The sequence below is a fragment of the Lagopus muta genome, chromosome 3 (genome assembly GCF_023343835.1).
Source record: "Lagopus muta isolate bLagMut1 chromosome 3, bLagMut1 primary, whole genome shotgun sequence".
NCBI classification, from domain to species: domain Eukaryota; kingdom Metazoa; phylum Chordata; class Aves; order Galliformes; family Phasianidae; genus Lagopus; species Lagopus muta.
Window position 1 is genome coordinate 77,017,886 of NC_064435.1, and position 20,296 is coordinate 77,038,181.

Consider the following 20,296-nt stretch of genomic DNA (forward strand, 5'->3'; position numbering starts at 1 on the left):
CAGGATGTTCTGATACAAGATTAAAGAGGAAGGACAGAAATATCAACTATGTTAGTCCAACCAAGCAGTGGTATCAAAGCTTGAGGCAGAAAAAGAAAGCATGACTTTGTTGGAATTATGGTTCCAAATGTAATGCTAAAAAACACATAGGATTATGTTGTTGAAAGAGATAATAGCAGAGGTTTGAACAAGATTTTTCTCAGTAACATTTCTTTTAGGTTACAGCAAGTGCTATGTGTGCATAGGCACATCTTCACTGTTAGTTTTGATAGCTTTTGATAGTAAAGCAGTGGGACAAACTTCTTGATGTTTGTTGCAAAGGAGTAATTTACGTGCAGAAAGATGAATGTCCATATAGGAACAAATATATCTTTGGTCAAATCTTACAAATGTATGTCAAGGATCTGGTGCTGGTATGAAACCATGCTGTTGCTAATGTGTTGTTACTTAGCTTTGCAATATCAGTTTTATCATTCAGTATTACTTTTTCTTATAGTACTTATAAAATTAATTTACTTTTAAAAAAATATTAGATGAAGATCCCCCCCAAATGCATAAAACCTTACAGGTTTTTTATTTCGTATCCATTACCACATTCACCTCTGAAGGTCAAAGGTACACTATGTACTTTTACAGGCCATATGGCAGTGCTTTCACATTTGTATCAGACTCGTGCCTCATTCCCATCAAAATCACAAAGATCTGGGCATGTTAGGAGCTCATAGTGTTTTGGTAAGGCACATATTAGAGAATGGAGCTTGTTCTTTTTTCAAATGAGTAATATAATATGTAAATAGACTTAAATAGACTATAGACTATATAAGTCTACTTTAGTGTCAGTGTCAAAAGATTTGTCCCTTAGAAAAATAAGATTCCAAATAGCTGTCTTCTGCCTCTTTGAGAAGAGGATTTAGAGTACGGAGAGGGTTTTGTATGTTTTTTCTGTTTCATTTCTCATTGAAAGCTAAGTTAGGAAGGCCTTCTATTACTTAACAGTTTATACTCATTGTACTTATGGTAGAAATGATGCTTCTAAGTTGTATAAGTTGCATAAGAGTGAATTTTGTTCATCGGCTACAACTTTTTAGCTGCATTTGCTATGGGACACGCAGCATTATCATCTTCCCTGTTTACTGTTCTTGAAGGATAACAAAGCTAAAAGAGCAAAATTAACTAAAGTAAAAGCATTGCTGAGAGGTACACAGATGAAATAGTGTTCAAGGAATATTTAGATACTGTACTGAGGGTCAAAGTTTAGTGGGAAATATTGGGGATAGATGGATGGTTGGAGTGAATGACCTTGGAGGCCTTTTCCAGTGTTAGTAATTCTGTGCTTCTACAATTCTGTGAAAATTAACAGCTGTTGAAATGCAGTTCATAACTAATCATTAACATTTCCAGCTTCCTTTGTCTGCATTATGGTATATATTTTAAATAGACATTCAATATTTTTATTCTTTTTTTTTTTTTTTTTTTTTTTTTACAGATGAGAATTCAATTCTAAGACTGAAATACTGTTTTCAATAAATAATGTTTTATGTTCAATGTTTTGCAGGTGTTTTCATCAGGTTTCTTAAAAATCTGGTTTTCATACATCAACAGTTGTGATTTCCACTTAACTGTGGTTTGTTCTCTGCGTTGTTTTGTTTATTGTATCTTTAAATAGTAATGATATTACTATTATTTTTAAATACTAGATTGCTATATGGTATTTAGGTCTCTCTAAGCTGGAACTTTTATAGAAATATAGAAGCTATAGAAAGCACTTTGCAAATTAGGGAAACATTTTTAGATCTCTTGCCATATTTTAACATTTAAAATAACTTATTTCTAGAAAATACATGCGAGTGTGTGTTCAAGATAAATTTCAACTGAATCTTGAGCTTCTACTAAGGAACATAGTGGATAAGTAGATATATTTTACTACTAATGGTTGATTATCCAACAACTTCTAGGACCATGAATCCTTTGACCAATGTCTTAAGTGCTTAAATCCAAACGTGCCCTTTAACACTGACAAAAAAAAAAAAAAAAAAAAAAAAAAATTGACTTAAGCTACTTTACCAACAGGTTAGAAAATAACACAAGCTGGATTCTCTATCCATTTCTATTAATATTTTATTTGTACTCACAAGTTCATTTTTGCTTTTTTTAACCTTTACTTTAAAATGTTGCATGCTTACTGCCGGAGGAACTGCTTTTAATACTCTCTATCTCATGCCAGTGTAAAAATAGACAACACTACTTTAATTATCTTTGTATCCAGAAAAACAAGTTTCATATCAAAGTTAAGAAATCACTTATGCTTTCAATATAATGTGCTTAAAAATACATCAAAGTATATTAGCATTTCTATAAATGCTTCATTCTATGGGTAATGAAATTACGGTTCAAAACTACAGAGCAGTCTGCCAAACAGAATTTTTACTTTCCTAGCCAGCCCTCAGTTAAAGGTCAAAGCTGATTGATACATATGAAGGTCTAGTTTTATGTCAACCATTTCTCTAATTGAAGTGCTCATTATGATAGCAGCAATAGTTTATGTATGAGCTTTTGTGTGCCTATGCGTGCAAATACATTCATTGCAAACTTTTCTATTTTATTTTTGTTCTTCCACAGCTGTTACTACATAAATTTCTGCTATGGTAATGGAAGATGAGTCACTGCCAAGTCAGCTTGGAACTGAAACTGTAAATTAAGCCCCTAAGGAACCACAGAATTACCAGTTTAATTTTCAGATTTTCTGTGGAAAGATGCATAGCATTCCTAGATCATATTCTAACACCACAGTGACCAAATGCAGATAGCCATTGAGTGAAATATAAAATCACTTCATCTTGTTTGACTTCCAAGGTATTTAAAGCTACAATTGAGACGGAAATTATGGAAAGAAATGTTTGTGGTTATGTTTAGGATCATGCTGGTTAGCCACCTGCTAACCAATCTATCTCTCTTTAGTAGAAGTATTTTCTTCTACAGTGAAGTATGTGTTAAGCCTGAGGGCCTATCTTTATTTACTTTCACTGGGCTGTGACTTTCCTATATGCTGTACTCAGATGTGGGAAAGATCAACTGTTCTGCAGAGTATTATATCTGCCCTGTGGTAACCTAATACCCTTGTAGGAGCCACCTAAGACGTAGTAACTACTCATTTAGTTGAAAATATCCTGTCTTCATTCTTCCTTTTGTTAACCGTGAACATTTAAAAAACATTAAGAAAGGGTGTTCTCTTCTTGCTGTGAAACATCAACATTCATTCTGTAGAATTTCAGATTGACATAACCAGCCTGAGAAGTTTCATACTTTATACTGCCATATGGTGCAGTGTATCCTTTTTGTATATCCTTCAAATTAAAAATATAGCATAAATGCCATCAACATGAAATGCTTAACAGTTGCCTGTAAGGTATGCAATTATCTAATCACAAATGTCTTGTGCAAAGAACAGATGCAAAAAAAAAACCCAAAAAAACAACCAAACAAAAAAAAAACCTTGTAATCTACCATGCTATTACAGTGCTTTTTTTTTTTTTTTTTTTTTTTTTTTTAATTTGTAGATGTCCTGCAAACTTAGCTCTTTAATGCTTGTATTAATTACTCATTTTCTGTGACATTGTTTTATATTTTCCTCCCCAATTTTGGGTGAGTAGCTTATTTTAATGAAATGCTTAAGACTTCTTTCATCAGAGCAAGGATATAACAAATGCCTAATAAATATTTAAACGTTCCATCTGCCACAGTAAACTAGTATAGGCAAAGCTTCCATGTCCTCTGGAAGTATTCTGTAAAACATTCCACAGCATGTCACTGTTCTAGGAGAGCACATCTTGGCACTGTATGGGAATAAACTAAGCTTTGTAAGGCAATCTGTTTTTAATTACGTGCTGTTTTAACAGTGAGGTCATCATGTAAAATACTTTTTCTTGGAGATATGAATAAAGTAAAAAAGATCAAACAAATCCAAAATTTCCCAAATCTTTTTGTGCTTTTAAAAATTAATAAATACTACCTGTATAGTTAGTAAGCAGATCACAGTGGTGAGATTATCTAAGATTTCTAGAGAATGTTAACCATGTGGGGTTAATACCATAGCACAACAAACTCTTGAGAAATCTCTTATTGTGATATGACTAGCTCTGATACAACATTGCTGTATTTGCTATCTCTTTTATTCTTGTTCAAGCAATATTTTTTAATCTTCAGTTTGTTCGTTGGGTATAAGCGAGGTATGTGAAATCTTGAATGTATTTAGAAGGATTCCATTATCAAATGGTAAAGTTATCTTTTGTATGAAAGTCATTCTTCATAAGATATCAAAGATGCAATGTATATCAGGTGGTCCACAGTGCAAAAAAATATGCAGAAATTCTGTCCACCAGCAAAATATAGTTGCTTTGTCTCAAAAAATGCCGATTACTGTGTTGCTGGCTGTTGCTTCAGTAGATCGTCTTCAAAGCACTTGTATAAAGGGAGAAGGATAGGGGGAGTTTTTCTTTGAGGACATTTAAATTCCACAATAAAAATATGCTTGCAAAGTTTCATGTTATTCCACTTCACCCTGAAATAGATGTAGGAATTACTAAGCTAAACTGCCAATTCTCCTATGTTATAATAGCATAGATCTACAATCAGATGAATTAAATCTGAAGACCTGAAAATAAATATCTGGAAAATAAATCGCTAGGGAAAATAATCTCTGTTGTAGACCTTAGTTTAAGGTTTGATTATATAAGCATTTTTTTTATTTGCACTTGCTTCACTCTGGGTTGGCCTGGAGTTGGATGAAAAACTTACTGTCTGATTCTCCAGCTTTTAATGCTCAGAATTCAACTAGGATTTTTTATACATACTATCAACTTAAGCAGAAATGATAAATAGGAAAGGAAAAGAATCAACTATATGTATGGGAACTGCTGAGTTACGGCCTGAACCTCTGATTGATCACCTGAGGTGAGCCATGAGTCAGCCAGAGGAGCACAGGTGGAGGCAATTCAGCTGTGCTGCCGGAAGGGGTGGAGCCAGGCTCCACCTCTCCTAGACCTATTTAAGAGCTGGCTACCACTGGGGAAGGATCTCTTCTGGAAATCTGCTCTGCTGGAGTTTTGTAAGTGAGCCCAGGATAGGGGTAAGCTTTCTATTCTCTTTTTGTTATCATCTGCTTTGCCAAGCTCTCTTGTTTATTTTGTAATTGTAACATCTTAATACTCATTGATTATACAACTATACATCCGGTTAATTATCTGAGGAAAAAATATGATTTTTTGAAATGCGTTGGAAACAGTTTTTCTCTAGTTTTCCATGACTGGGAACAGGAGGTGAAGTTTGAGTAAGGAACACAACACGTTGAGCCAATATCTTGCTAAAAATGGTCATTGTAGCATTGATTTTGTGCATGAGAAAGCAGTGGTTTATAAGTCTTAACTGATCTTAGAAGTTAACACAAGAGTTCTTTTAAAGTGAACTACACAGCTTATACCAGCTGGCTAATTTTGGGACCTATTGTGATTGATGAAAGTAGTTTGACAGTGCTCTGAAAACTGCACAAGGATCATTAAAAAATCAGCTGCCAGAATCTCTTGTATCATGCACTTTTTCAAAGCAATTATGACTAACTCCTCCCCAGGCTATTCTGACAGATAAATTGTGGAAGCACAAGCTTAAATCTTACTCCTTCTGAACTATTTCTGTATAAATGTTTTTAAGATATCTGAAACAGAACTGAAACAGAAACACTTGAACTACAGTCTAAAATCAAGGTTAGAAAAAAATACTTCATGGACATGTTTCCTTTCTTTAAGAGAAGCACTGTCAACCACACTGAGCAGCAGAATTAAGATATTTCAAAGACCCTGTCAGTTCTGCCTTGCAAAAAAAATTCCTGCATGGTCAGTTTTGTCAAGGGACATATCAGACAAAATTCAGAATTCGTTTTCATGACTGAGGTTCAACTGCAGCATTTAAATGTGCTTAAGGGCATACAACTTGCGTATTTTCATCTATAACAGTTCTAAGTGGTTTTTTTTGTTTTTTTTTTTAAAAAAAAAAAACAATGTTCTCTAAGTATTTTGTTTATCTGAAAGAAATAAAGAGTATGGTAATATTCACAGAACGGTTCCATTTTCATTTTAAAGTTGTGATTATTTTCTCGATTTTTTTTTTTTTATTTTTTCTCAGTTTCTTGCATGCATTTTGTGCTTTGGAGTTAAGGAAACTTGCTCAAGAAACTAAGATATTAGCAAAAGTTGTCATCAAAGGTAGTAGGTGACAGCAAATATCTTATTCATATATTAACCGTTCCCAGAGATGTTCATCCTTTTGGCTGATCTGGCTTCTTTGCAACCTACTGCAGAAGATTAAATACCTTGCACCTCCTAAATAAATAAAAAGATTCAGAGATTCAATGTTTTCCCTAACATTTGGTCATTTGAGACAACTATGGAACAGGTGGTAGAAAAATCTATATCTCTCTTAACCTAGAGGGAAAAATCAAATTAAATTAAATTTTCAAGGTGTATCCAATAAACTAGTGGAGAATGATGTCATAAAGTAGAGGCACTGGAGAATCAATTGGGACCCACAACTCCCAAAAGCCTCAGTGATGAAGAATGAGGACATTTATTTATTTGGCAGGGCATGTGAAGATCAGAGTGAACAATTCAATCTTAATATGTGTATTTAGAATGCATTTGGAGAGAGTCCCATTTATGCCAGCTGGATTCAAGAGATTACTGAAAGGAAAGCACAGACGTTTACTTCATATGTCACAAAGAATTTTTGAAAATGGCCTTAACACCTCCCAGTGGACCTGGAAATAGCTAAAGAATCTCTCACGGCTGATTTTGGTTTTATTGAAGTTATTGAAATATTTTAGAAAGTGATTTAACAGATACAATCATAGTATTATTAATTTATATAAATCTGTTTACCCTGGGAAATGCATTTCCTTTCTGGTGTTGTAAGTAAAATCAGAGTGTCAAAAGTTGTGATTTCTGTTTTGCTGGAAGATGATGAAGCTGCATTGGGCAAACTTACAGATTACAGATATTGGGTTCAGAGGTTGGCGTAGAAGTGGTATTTTTCCACCGTCTTGAAACAAAAACCAGTGCACAGAATATGACTGGATTGGCATCATGAATGTTTCTGATGTAATGTATGTGAAAAAAACTGCTAATGTGTATGAGGTAGCTGTTAGTACTGCCACCACAGATTAAGCTATTCGCATTAGTGTGGCTATAACACACCATCAGAGGAGGATGGAGAGCTCAGCAGAGTTCAGTGTGATGCTGCTAAGTTGATAAATTTATGGCTATAAATGCTCAAACTCTTTGTAAGTTGCTCTTTGTTGCCACCTCCGTTCGGCAAATAACTAGCTGCTGTTCAAACCTGAGTGCAGAAAGGATCTCTATAAATGTTCTTGTTTTGATGAGATGATTTAATGTTTTCCTCCTAGATCAAAAGACATAGACTTGTGAGGTTTTTCTCTCATGGTTAAGATCAGTCTGTCTTTAAATTGAGTTGTAATTATTTTTGTTTGGGACCTAATATCCTTTGCAATTCTGTAGGCTCTGGATATCAAAAAATAAATGTGTCATAGAATGTCTGTTAACAGTGATATTTCACAGTATATGTGAAATTAAGAAATACTTTTTCTGTAATTTGAGCCAGCTTACTTCACGCTTTTGAAGCCAGCATCAAGAGAATCGTATGTCTAAAAAACTTAAGAATGCAAACAGTAGGGAAAGCTCTTGTCACTCATTAAGTAGGTATGAACACAAAATTTCAGATATTAGATCTTCAGTGTTCCTGTTTCCCATAAAGAGTTTTCAGAATTTAACTACAACAATGCTCCAGTACAGAATCTTTCCCAATAACTTGTCTTTGAGGATGGCAAGTTAGAAAGGCAGAGGAAAACCAGTATAGGAAACAGTAAAAAGCAAGGATTAAATTGGTTCAGCAATCAGTAGTTTATTAGAGGATTCCTAAGCTATACGTTTTGTCTAAGCTATTATTCTAAATAGTAACTCATGATCTGTCTTTTCTTTACCCTGTTGTTTTCTGATAGATTTTATCTTTCTGGGCTTCAAAGGAAATATATTCAAGGATATCACCATGGTAAATAACTTCCCTGTGAAAACTGTTGATTTATTCCAACACTTTGCTTTCTCTCTTTTAAACCAGTATTCTTTCAGAAGTTTGCAACTTGATAGCTTCATTAGCTTTGGTGACATATCTCATCAGAATCTTTCAGAAAACCAAGCATACCATATTAACACAGTAACCTAGACCAGCAAATTTGTTGGTTCACTGGAAAAAGTACAACTGTATCTTTGAAGTTGTCTACATTACCTCACCCTAGTATGATAGAAATGTATTGTTTACCTATATCTCTACTTGATGCGGAAATTACCTTTTCATACCTGAAGCTGAGATGTTCATTTCTGAAAATACACGTAAATATCAGTGTGATATTTAAGTCTTTCATTTGTCCAATACTGAGTCTGCTTTACACATGAAACCTGATATTTAACTAAGTATTATGACCAAATGCAGATACAAAACGTCTGAGGAACTGTTGATCTTGTTCATAGACTGTCCAATTTATTGAGTTGTGCTTGGTGCTCTGTATTATTATTATTATTTTATTATTATTACATTTATTTTTAACATCACTGAGCTTTTTCTCTGACAGTGGATCCCTATCCAATTTCAGTGTGTCAACTAGCTTACAAACACTAGGAATATCAGTACAAATAATTAGGATAACCCATCTGTCATATCTTTATTCTTACTGGATAAGAATTCTTTCATTTTTTAACTATCTATCAGATATTTTGACTTTCATTTTAAAAGTTTCCACATCTTTATTGTGAAAGACATGGAAAATGCTAAGCTTCTTCTAAGCCATTTGGCCTATTTGTATGTGAATACTGTGTGTGTAAATTATTAGAGACTAAGTTCTTAACCATTTCCCCTCTTTAGTTATGGTCCATATTTTTAAAATTTATTTTTCTGAGATGTAGTAGTTTGTTTTTCAACTTCTTTTTTTCCCCTGGGAAGTAGAACAGGAAGAAGTAGAAAGAAGTGGTAAAAGGGTAGATGAGTAAAAACTTTTGTCTAAGTATAGTGTCTTTAGACAATTTTCCTACCATCTGTATTGCATATTTAATTGCTCATTTTTATTTCCTTTTAAGTTTGTTTATTTTGTGTTATACCTTTCTAAAGTAATTTTACAGACAAAAGTTACAAGGACTGAGTGCTTTCTGAAATATTTCATTCTACATTGCAGGAAAGTCTCTATGTAGTTCCTGATGATAACTTTAATATCCTTGTTCTTAATAACTAGATTCAGGTTATGCCCATATCTCAAATGATTGACTAGCTTTTGTGGCTAGAACTAAGGGCAGTAGGGCTTATATCAATTCTGAATCTGATCTCAAAAACATTTCTTTGTTTTTAGATCTTACATTAATGTCAGTCAAAGTAAGCTTAAATACTCAACACTGACACTAAGCTTAATAAGCCATACCCAAAATATTTGGTATGTAAGGCATATGTACTGAATTGGATTCGAAAATCATGCTCTTCATTCTGTCCTCTGGCAGAGAGAGGTACTTTCACAGAAAGGACAGAGGGTCACTTTACTGAGAATGTTTAAATATAATTTGATTTCTAAAGATTAAATGTCTTCAGAAAAAAAAATATCATAGAATCCTTGGAGTTGGAAGGTTTCTCTGAAGTCCATCTACTCCATCTCTGCTGCAATGAACAGGGACATCACAGCTAGATCAGGTTGCCCAGGGCCTTATCCAGCCTTGCCTTTAAAATCTCAGGATGGGGGGGATGGAACATCAACCATATCATTGGGAAACCTGTTCCAGTGCCTCACCACCCTCAGTGTAAGAGATCTTTTTCCCTATTTCTAACCTAAGTCTATGCTCTTTGAGCTTGAAGCCACTTCCCCTTGTACTATAACCACAGACCCTGCTAAAGAGTCTGTCCCCTTCTTTCCTGTATCTTCCTTTAGATACCAAAAGACTGCTATCAGGTCACCTCACAGCCTTCTCTTTTCCAGGCTGAGGAGCCCCAGCTCTCTCAGTCTCTTCTTATAGGAGAGGTGTTCCATTCCATGGATAACTGTAGAAGTCTTTCTTTTTTCTTATCATCTCTAGCCAAGTTCAGATCAAGGTGATGTTTGGCTTTCCTCATCCAAATCATATTTATATATGGAATGGCAGCTGTTACTGATGATAAGTTAGTAAATGCTTGTTAAGTGACGTTCAAGCATGTGTATATGAAACCTGCTATATTTTGAATTAAGCAGAATATGATTGAACAATCTAACAACTGTAAGTAAATTATTTAAAATTATGCCCTTAATATAAGAGACTGAGACTATATTTGAAGTTTTATAATAAATTTCTGTAATTAGATTTTTATGATGTGACTTATATTTCATACACTCTGACAGTTAGCTGCCTTTTCCCATATGAATCATTCTAAATTTCAACCTTTATAACAGTTTAAAAGAAAGAGACTAGAGAAGAGTTTGGAGTAGAATATTTGGTACAATTTTACTTCATGTAGGCATATTTGAAACTTCTGTTGTACTAATTGTTATCTACTGATAAGCTGTTACTCTCATCCATTGATATAGGCTGTTACCAACCAATAGCAATACTTAGCACACAACAGTTTATTTTGTTTGTGCTAGTTTTTTGGGTTTTTTGTATGATTTCAATTCTATAGGCTACGAACAAACACAGCGGTGTTAATGCGAAATTTATGAAAGGCTCTATAGCCACTGTCTCAGGAACTTCACATTCCTATGTCTGCTATTTTAACCGTTCTGTCTCTCTTCCAAGTACTTGCATTTCACAGATCATTTAATCTTTTCAACTTATTTTTTTCTTGTTTAGATGTGTTCACGCATTCTCTCCACTTTCTCTTAGAAATTAAAGTACTCAATAAGTATAGATCTTGTAATTCTTAAGCATGCAGCAATAAATTATTTCAATCCACAAGACGTATTTCATATGCCTGATGATTTGGTATGATTTTTATCAGCTATTTTCTGATTTTTACCTTTGTTTTCCCAGCTTGCCTCTTTCTTTTCTAGATGTTCCTTGTACTGTCTTTAATAGTGTTCCAAAGCAAACTTGAATCCTTCTTGAGTTAATTTTTGAGGACACAAGCCACAGTGATTATCTTTTGCTAGGTCTATCTTTGTGTCCCTGTTCCTGCTGTACTTCAAAGCAATTCCTAATGAACTGTCAGGACTCAATGTTGATCAGCAAGAAGCTGCTAAGCTTGTTTGGCATAATTTCTCTCAAAGAGTAAATTTCCAAAATGTATTAGTAGGCTCAAATTTCCAGTGGGAAGCTATGTAAGGGGTAGACTGTTAGTTCTGCTAAGACTGCATTAATGTGCCATTATTTCAACAAGTTAATCTGAAATAATTACATGGGAATTGAAGGCATCAAACTTATTATGAATAACTTGAGCAAATAATATAAGCATGTTTGACTGATATATATTTGTGACATAAATGACTGGAATTTCTCATCAACACTAATTAAACCAGCTTTATCTTATATGTCTTACCTTTTGATGTACTTTTCACCGTTCAAAAGAAAGATAATTTCTTTTATTTGGTGTAGTAAGCACTTCAATGCATTTAATTTTCATGATATATTTACGATTTGATTAGGATTCTGAGGTACTTTGTTACATTCCATATCAAAATGCAATCACAATTTTATGTAAAAACTTCACTGAGTTTCTCTGGCATTGTGCATCTAGGAAACATTAAGCAAGCAACCAAAGAAGATAACTGTAAGTAAGCAGCCAACATCTCAAGAAATGGAATGGGGAAACAAGGGATGGTTCCTGGGTTGAGATTTCCTCCACAAACCCATGTATCTGCTTTACAAAGTGGAGGATTGATTTAAAAGTTCCTGTGACAGAAGCACGGCCTCCCATTTCTTGCAATAAAATTTATAAATAGGGTGAAATGACTACACTGGGAAATAGTTTATCATTAGTGAGGAAGAGAAAAATAATTTGGAAAAATTGAGATGAAGGAAACTCTTTAGAAGTGAAATAGGGACACCTTAGCTTTAACTTAAAAGGCCGTCCATAAGAATATAATTATGTAAATGTCAAGAAGGCTGGAAGTGGTTTTAGTGTTGTACAGTAAGATATATATTAATAATATGATGGAATTAGGAACAGGAAAACTTATACTAAATATCATGAAAAACGTTCTGACAGAAAGACACATTAGTCTGTAGAATAGTTTCCCTATGGGAAGCCATCACTTGAGGGCTTTTTCTTCCATCACTAAGTTCCCCAATTCTATGAAGATTCATATTCAGCTCTTCATGTCCAAATGGCAAATTAAACAAGAGAGATAATTTAAGCAGGTCCCTAAGTCCCTCAGTAATTTTAAGGAAATTCAGTTACATCTTCTTATCAAAATATCCCTTGTTGGGGTTAAGAATAGACCCCTACATGTATATTTTATCAATTTATGTTTAAAAAATAATTTTATTTAATTAAAAAGTGCATATCCTTCTCCAAGTTTTGGTCCTAATCTTTTTTAAAATATATTTTTGTCACCTAGTTTGTCCTATAAAATTCTGGGGCTTTTGACAGTACTGCTGGTAACAAATGGAGTTGGACAAAATATTTTCAAAATGCTGTGTAAAGTGCGTTTTGCATGGGGGTAACACAGCTTGGGGTTCAAAAGAAAACCACTTCATCACAGAAGTACATTTGCATTTTGTAGGGAACCTGCTTTGGCAGGGGGGTTGGACTCAATGATCTTTGGAGGTCCCTTCCAACCCCTACAGTACTGTGATTCTGTGATTCTGTGATTTTAAGATTAATGGTACCAGCGATCTGTCTGAGGCAAAAGGCAAACTGAGTCTTAATCTGATACCAGAGTAATGGAACCCTTTAGGTAAAGAAATGGCCTTCTCCAGAAATATATAGGAGTTTTGAGTGTCAACTCACTCTAAAGTTTTGATTATTTTCATGGGATTTTCCTTATTTTGTCCTGACCCTCTTGATGAAAGATTTTACTTGTTTCAGTTTTCAAATTAAGCATGGGGAATGCTTCCTTACTTTTACTTTTCAACTGCAATTTTATTACTACTGCATTTTGGGTTTGTGGCTAGACAGATTTTAAGATCCATTATACTGTGCTAGCCTCAGTCTGGAAAATGATGATTTAATTAATGGCTCTGTCACAAATTATAGGATTAAGCAACCTGTGATATAAAGAGATTTTTCACTAATATACACAAGAATTGATAAGTGAGAGACCTTAAACATGGAAAAAAATATATACCTTTTTGGCAGTTCATTCCATGTTCTATGAAATCTTGAGTAACTCATTCAAATCTTAATCATTAAGTACATTTATATAATAGTTCTCATCCTCCTAACTGGTGCTGTAGGACAATCTGGCATGACTAAGGTGTAAAAGAAAAAATTGACCCTTCATTAAACAATTGCATTTCTATTTATTTTTCTAAAGAAGAATTGGTATTTCATATTGCTGATTAATTTTGTAATATTTCTGTTCAGTCTGATCTTTGGTTTTCTTATTGTTGCGATGTATTTTAATTATTTTTTGCTTAATTTAGTTCCCTGTAGTAAAAAATGTCTGTCTTGTCTGTTTGAAAGTTTTGAGTGTACTAGGTTTTCTGCTTAAAAAAAAAAAAAAAGTGTTTCCTACAGCAATAACTTATTATTTGCTAAACTATTGATTAAACAGCAAAACAAATTCTTACACTGAAGCATTATATATCTCTATGTATGCCTCCTTTGTCTCTAATAAGCTTATTCATTTCTTTTCTTGACAATCCAAGAGGTACTTTACACATTCCTATATGTCCATGTAGTTTTCACTGCATGGTATGTATTACTCCTTAAATGAACTGATAAAAACTAAGTCAAATAAGCAAATTTAGCTTATGAGTAACTGAATTACACTGAGCTACAGGCATTGAGAGTTTTAGCTGAACTTTTCCTCATCAAGAAGTCTGCAATCCTTTGCTAAGAAGCTTTGCCTCTGAAACCCTCTTGGGGTTTACTAAATGAATTTAAAGCAATACAGATACCTTCCAAATCCCGTAACAGAATTTGCTAGTAAGCCAAATAAGCTGGAAAAAATTCTGTAAGTAGGGGAGGGCAATTCTTGTTGAATTAATGAAAACTGAAAAATCTGAATTCTCTGGTTGCTTATAGCCTAACTCAATAAGTCTCTGAACAAGTAAGTTAGAGGGGAAAAAAAAAAAAAAAAGTGGGTTGGCCAATTGTAAAATGTTTGCCCACTATGATACATAGAACAATTACTTTTAAAAAAAAAAAAAAAAAATTCAGGCAGCAAATTGAAATGAAGTGTGTCAAATAGGAACCAAATCACAGGGGACAATAAAATCCGGGCACAATATATTTATGTTACTTAAGATGCACAAATGCTTGTATTTTTTTACTGTAAGCTAGATCACCACTTTCTTTATAGCACTGAGTATAGGCTACGCAGGAAGGATCTGAACTGAGATTCAAAACATAATACTGTGGTATGTACTTGTGGAACCAACAATACAAAGCCAAAGGTCTACAAGTGAGCCTTTTTTATTTAGTAATGCACTGATGTATGAAAAATTTCAACACTGAGCTTTGAACACAAGAAAAACAAACAAAAAAAACCCAACACCTTGAGAATGTCAGTTCATCTGTAATGTATCTGGAAAATAAGTATTTATTTCAAATAAATGATATCTTAAAATATGTGCCGAAAAAGAAATAACTGACACTGATGTAATTGGATAATTTATTTCAAGTTCTTTGCTCTGTTGACTGCATCTAATTTTGCAGCTAGATGTGCATATCTTGGTTATCCCGACCCATGCTGTAACAAGCTGATGAGAATGAATTCAGAGTAACTTTCATTAATGATGCTGTTTTTCAAAGGATGGTTTGTGCATTTAAATCTAAATGTTGTACATTTAAGTATTTCTTCTGTAAATGTCATGGAGAATTTTTCATCTGGCCCAATTTCTCATTTGGGTCTTGTTCTTTGCAAGATTTTTTTGAATGCTTAACCATATTGGCAATTTTTTTGTTGGGAACACACACACACACACATATATGCAATAACCATTTTGGCTACACAGAGAGGGCATGCCATTCTTACAGAGTAGATCTTATTCTCTTAAATTTGATTCAGAAATAAACCAAACTGAAAATGTTTTATTCATTGTCCACTTTTACATTCTCCCTTTTATTTTTAAAAATGTGTTTTTATATTTAAGTTGATGATTCTGAATTCTAATCAAAGAGTAACACAGAAAAGACTAAGTAATCTAAAAGGGAACTGAGTATGCCTCCCATTTCTACAGTAATGCATTTTATGCATTCTTTGAGAAGCTGGTTTCCCCTCACTACAAGAAAGACATTGAGGCCCTGGAGCGTGTCCAGAGAAGGGCAACGAAACTGGTGAGGGGTCTGGAGCACAAGTCTTATGAGGAGAGGCTGAAGGAGCTGGGATTGTTCAGTCTGGAGAAGAGGAGGCTCAGGGGAGACCTCATTGCACTCTACAACTTCCTGAAGGGAGGTTGTGGTGCAAAAGGGTCTGGCCTCTTCTCCCAGGCAAATAGTAGGACCCGAGGAAATGGCCAGAAGTTATACCAGAGGAGGTTTAGGTTGGATATTAGGAGAAACTTTTTCTCTCAGAGGGTGGTCAGGCACTGGAATGGCCTGCCCAGGGAGGTGGTGGAGTCGCCATCCCTGGCAGTGTTCAAGAGGTGCCTGGATGAGGAGCTACGAGAGATGGTTTAGTAGCTTGTGGCACTGATAGGAATGGGAGGGGGGTTGGACTAGATGATCTTGCAGGTCGTTTCCAACCTTGTGATTCTGTGATTCTGCTCACATATATAGCTACCTGATATCATTAAGTCTGCTAAAAATGTAATGTGACTACATCACACAAAGACAGTGAACATTCATGCACTTTACTATCTTAGCCTCTATTATGACTTCTGAAAATTCTTCCAGGATCTCCCTGTCAACTTAATTCAGTCTCATCTAATCATAAGAAAGTTAAGTATTTTTCTTTTAACTGATATACATGTTTTCCTAACTAAAGGAGTTGCCGGATATGAAATGAGGCTGTAGAGAAAACCTGTCAGTGACATATATTTAGCAGAGAAGTTAGAAAAAGTGTCTGGAGATACTTGTTAGTTCATGCGTTATATAAATGTTCATCTTTTGAAAGTACTTAGTAAAAACCGGTATAGTTTCTGATGTCTTCTACTAGCATATTAGAAAGTTTTGACTCCATTAGTAGTAAAACAAGGTTAACAAATACGTGATTGTTTCCTGCAGGGAAGTATATGTTTCAAATACATTTGAAGTACCTGAAACATTAGTCATTGTTACTTCCAATGACTTTATTTATATGTGCAATTAAGACTGTGCTGTACATGGTACTTTCAAGGATAACTGAGCAAAAAAAGAATTTTCACTGCGTAAATAAAGAACACCTTCCAATCCCTTCATTTTGACAGGTAAGGTGTTCTAGAATAAATTGACAAAGTACTTGAATCATTCAGATCGTTCTCAACTAAATTTGAAGTTCAAGTGATTAATCAATAATGCAGTAATAGAATTTTAGATGTATGCTAGACTGATATGGATTTTGCAGCATTAGCGTCATTATGTGTAACAGTGAACATTCACCTTAGCCTGCGCACTAATGCATTTTTCTTTTTAATATATGTGTATCCTAGTAAGTCTTGTTACTTGTGGAATCTTATCCATAGTGAGACAAATGCTCTAAACCAATGAATGACAGGTGAGAGTTAATCTCTACAGCAAGATTTATAATCCCATCTCGTATACCCATATACAATATCCCTAGGCCCTGAGCAACGAGGGAATGCAGCGATATTTCACTTGAACTCTATATTTCTAGAGTTAGTAAAGGAACTTCTTACAGCCTCATTTGAGGTTTTTTTTGGTATGGCTTGAAGTATGAAGGAGGGGCAACTGCTACAGTAAATAAGGTTTCTAACAGCAACATCAGGATCCTTTACAAGTCTCGCAAATAATCCTCTTTGAAGATAGAAATGTGTGACACTACCTGGCACCCAATATAGTCTGAAATAAACTGAAAACTCCTATTCAGCCTGATCCCAGTTCAGAAGGTTTACCTAAGTGTAATATGTGTAAGTCCAAATTGTAGAATTGCAACTGGAAAATCTGTGAAATAGAGTGGAAGGTAGGAGGGAGACATCATTTTCACTGCTGATAGGGGCTCACTTGAATTCAGTGTTGAGCTGACTAGCAGGTGAAGGTCACAAAGGCCTCAGCTTTCCTTTGGATTCTTGCCAGTTCCTGGTTACCTCTTCTCAGTGAGAAACTCGGGCTCAAACTGTGGGCCTTAACTGAGATGTGTGCACCTCTTGACAGCTGGGGAAAGGCTCACTTTGTGCTTGACTAATATAGCAATATGATATAATGTTTAAGTTTTACTTCATTTTTGTTAAGAGTTAAAATACATAACGGAAATATTCTCCAGTGTTATGCTTTCACTAGGAAATACTGTTTTTTTCTTAATGTTGAAAGTACAGTTCATAGATTCACAGTGTTGTAAATACTTAAATACTGCGTGTGATAATTTGAAATGTCCATTGTGCTTAGATATCTTAGGTACCATGGAGTTAAGTAAGTAGTGACTTTAGTTTTACTACTATGCAGTTATTTGTAGTAATGAGGCTAGTGAATGGTCTTTGTTTTCCCTCAGAACCATATTTTTAAATGTACAATTCATGAGGCTGGTACTTCCCCTGCCTGTTTGGATTCATTTATTGTGCGGGGCACCTGGTATTCCCCAGCCACATCTCCATACAACGTAGAGCAGAGCTGTGTTCTGCTTTCTCAAATAGCTGCTCAGCCATTCAGGGAAAGCTGCAGGACATGGCTTTTGTGCAAAGGTGATTTGCTGATCTATGCTTTGCCTGATTCTCTTATCTGTTTACCTTCTTTTCAAGCAGTCTGTCTTAACCAGAATTCAAACACTCCCAAATAGGGAACTGTGTTTATCTGACATTGTATCTTTGTGTTGAAGTATAAATATATCAAATAAAAATTGTATTGATAGTTACAACTAATGCCAGTAACATTTAAAAAATGTAAGGGAGATGAGCTCCTTTACAATGTGTTCAAACTCTTTTCTGACCAAGAAATTGGTTAGGGTACCTCTGAGCACATTATTAGCAAGCTGTGGTTCCTGCTTGGTTTTAATCAGGTGTGTCATTGCAGAAGGGTGAAGTAGCTTCCAGGTGTCTATAATACAGAGATGCATGGCAGCAGTGCTTGAGCAAGGAGCCCTGAGCTATGCTTCCCATACCTGCTCAGGAGCTGAATGAACAAGCAGTGGGAACTCTGTTTTTGCTGCTGTACTAACCATTAGTTAAAGCCATCAAGTTTAGACAAGGAAAACATAGGTTGCAGCTGGACAGTTTTTAGTGCTTGGTGTGACCTGATGAATGCTCTTTAAACCAGCTGCAACCCTCTCAGTAGATACATTTGTGCACTAATGCAGGCACAGTGCCCTGTCTCCAAATACCACCACACTGTAAAGTGCAAGTGTTTACTTCAGGTCAGTATTAGTTCAAGGCCCACTTTCCATTGTATGGTGAATGTGTGTTTTTTGTTAGTTTTTTTGTTAAGCATTTTTTGTAAGGTATTATGTTGCCTGTTAATGAATCCACCTAATTCCATGTCCATACAAAATGATGTAATCCTGAGTGGGAGTGGTATGAGATATGTAGCAATGTATTTGTACCACTTGTGGTAAAGGCAAAAATTTCCTAAGTGTGTATGTGCAATTGTTTACCTTCTTACGATAACCGTAATTCATTACAGGAAGTTATAGAAGTTAAATGTCAGAGTAGTCATTTGGCCATAGGTAACCAATGTGAAACTCAGTCATTTAGTCATAAGTAAAAATAAAAGTAAAGGTGAGATGTTTTTTTCTGTTTTGCTGTCTGTTGGCTTTAAATAGTTGTATGAAATTTATGTTCAGCTACATTATTTCAGTAGAAATCTCACAAAAGGGTAACGAGGTAATGCAGATGGGTAAAAAGCTAGAGTCGGTAGCTCTCTGTACCTCCTTAATTTACGCTATTATCAGTTGATTACTTTATATAGATCATTTGTATTACAGATATGGAAAACTGACTTTTTCCTTACCTCATTAAGTCTTGATAAATTGAAGAATCAAAGTACATGTTTTAACACTGTTGTTTTTCTAGGGGTTAATATTTTCCAGTTGGGTTAAGCTTGTTGTACATTCCAAAACGTATCATTGATCAACTTCTACTGTAAGGTTTCTCAGTGTCCTTGATAATTTTAATACGTAAAAATTAAAGAAAAATATAAACAACCTTATACTCAGAAAATTACAATGTCTTCGGTAAGAGAACAGTAATCTACTGAGGTCTATAAGACATTAAGGAACTTTCTAAAATGTAGAAGAAATGTTTTTAAACTTCAAAAACAAGTCAATTACAGTAACAAATAGGTTACTTATCTCTTAGGTTAAGAAATAATAAGTTACATTTTATTTTGAAGATTAATTTACATTACTGCAAAACAAAGCATGTAGAATGGTTTGGAACTTAGTTTCTAATAACTGTTTGTGGAAATGTAGCTAACTTTGCCTAACGTTAATGAATATTTAAGTATAGATTATTTGCAATTTTCAGTTTTGTAAGAAAACAGTATTTCAGTGCTCAACAGTACACTGTTCCAATTGTTTCCTCTGGAAGTAGAATTATTGCAAGGTGTATCAGTGCTCAGGCTTACACAATGATAGACAGTTTGAAAACTATATAGAAATGAAGATGTTAAGGCCACAAGAACCTCTTATAATCTGTAATGTTTAACTAATGATAAACTTTTGATGGTTTATTTCTCCTGATGATAACAGAACTGTGGAAGTAATGACCTGGGAAACTTCTCTATATAATGTATACAGGCAGCAAAAGATTGAAGTTAAGGTTGCCAAAACTATGAAACTCCACCACTAGCTTTTTTGGTAGCTCAATCACAAAAGTATTTCTTTTGGAAGTACTGTAAGAGGAAGCTAGTATTTCATTTCAAATAAAATACATGATATTTGATTTCTGATCCAACAGTAGTAAGTTACATCAGTAATAAGAACAGCTCTAAGTGTTTGTCTTGCAGAAGCAAAATTAATTCCCATAGTCTGTGCCTGAAA

At 34.5% G+C, this 20,296-nt stretch overlaps 1 long non-coding RNA gene across 2 annotated transcripts in view; it reads left to right on the top strand.

Moving 5' to 3' along the window:
* Positions 1 to 20,296, top strand: part of LOC125690797 (uncharacterized) — a 72,997-nt gene that overhangs the window by 15,177 nt on the left and 37,524 nt on the right. The window contains exon 1 of one of the 2 annotated variants that reach the window (XR_007375803.1): positions 18,618 to 18,673. The exons of the other annotated variant lie outside the window; for it this stretch is intronic. This is a non-coding gene — a long non-coding RNA (uncharacterized LOC125690797). Of the gene's footprint in view, positions 1 to 18,617; positions 18,674 to 20,296 lie in introns of those variants that run through there. 2 annotated transcript variants of the gene reach the window in all.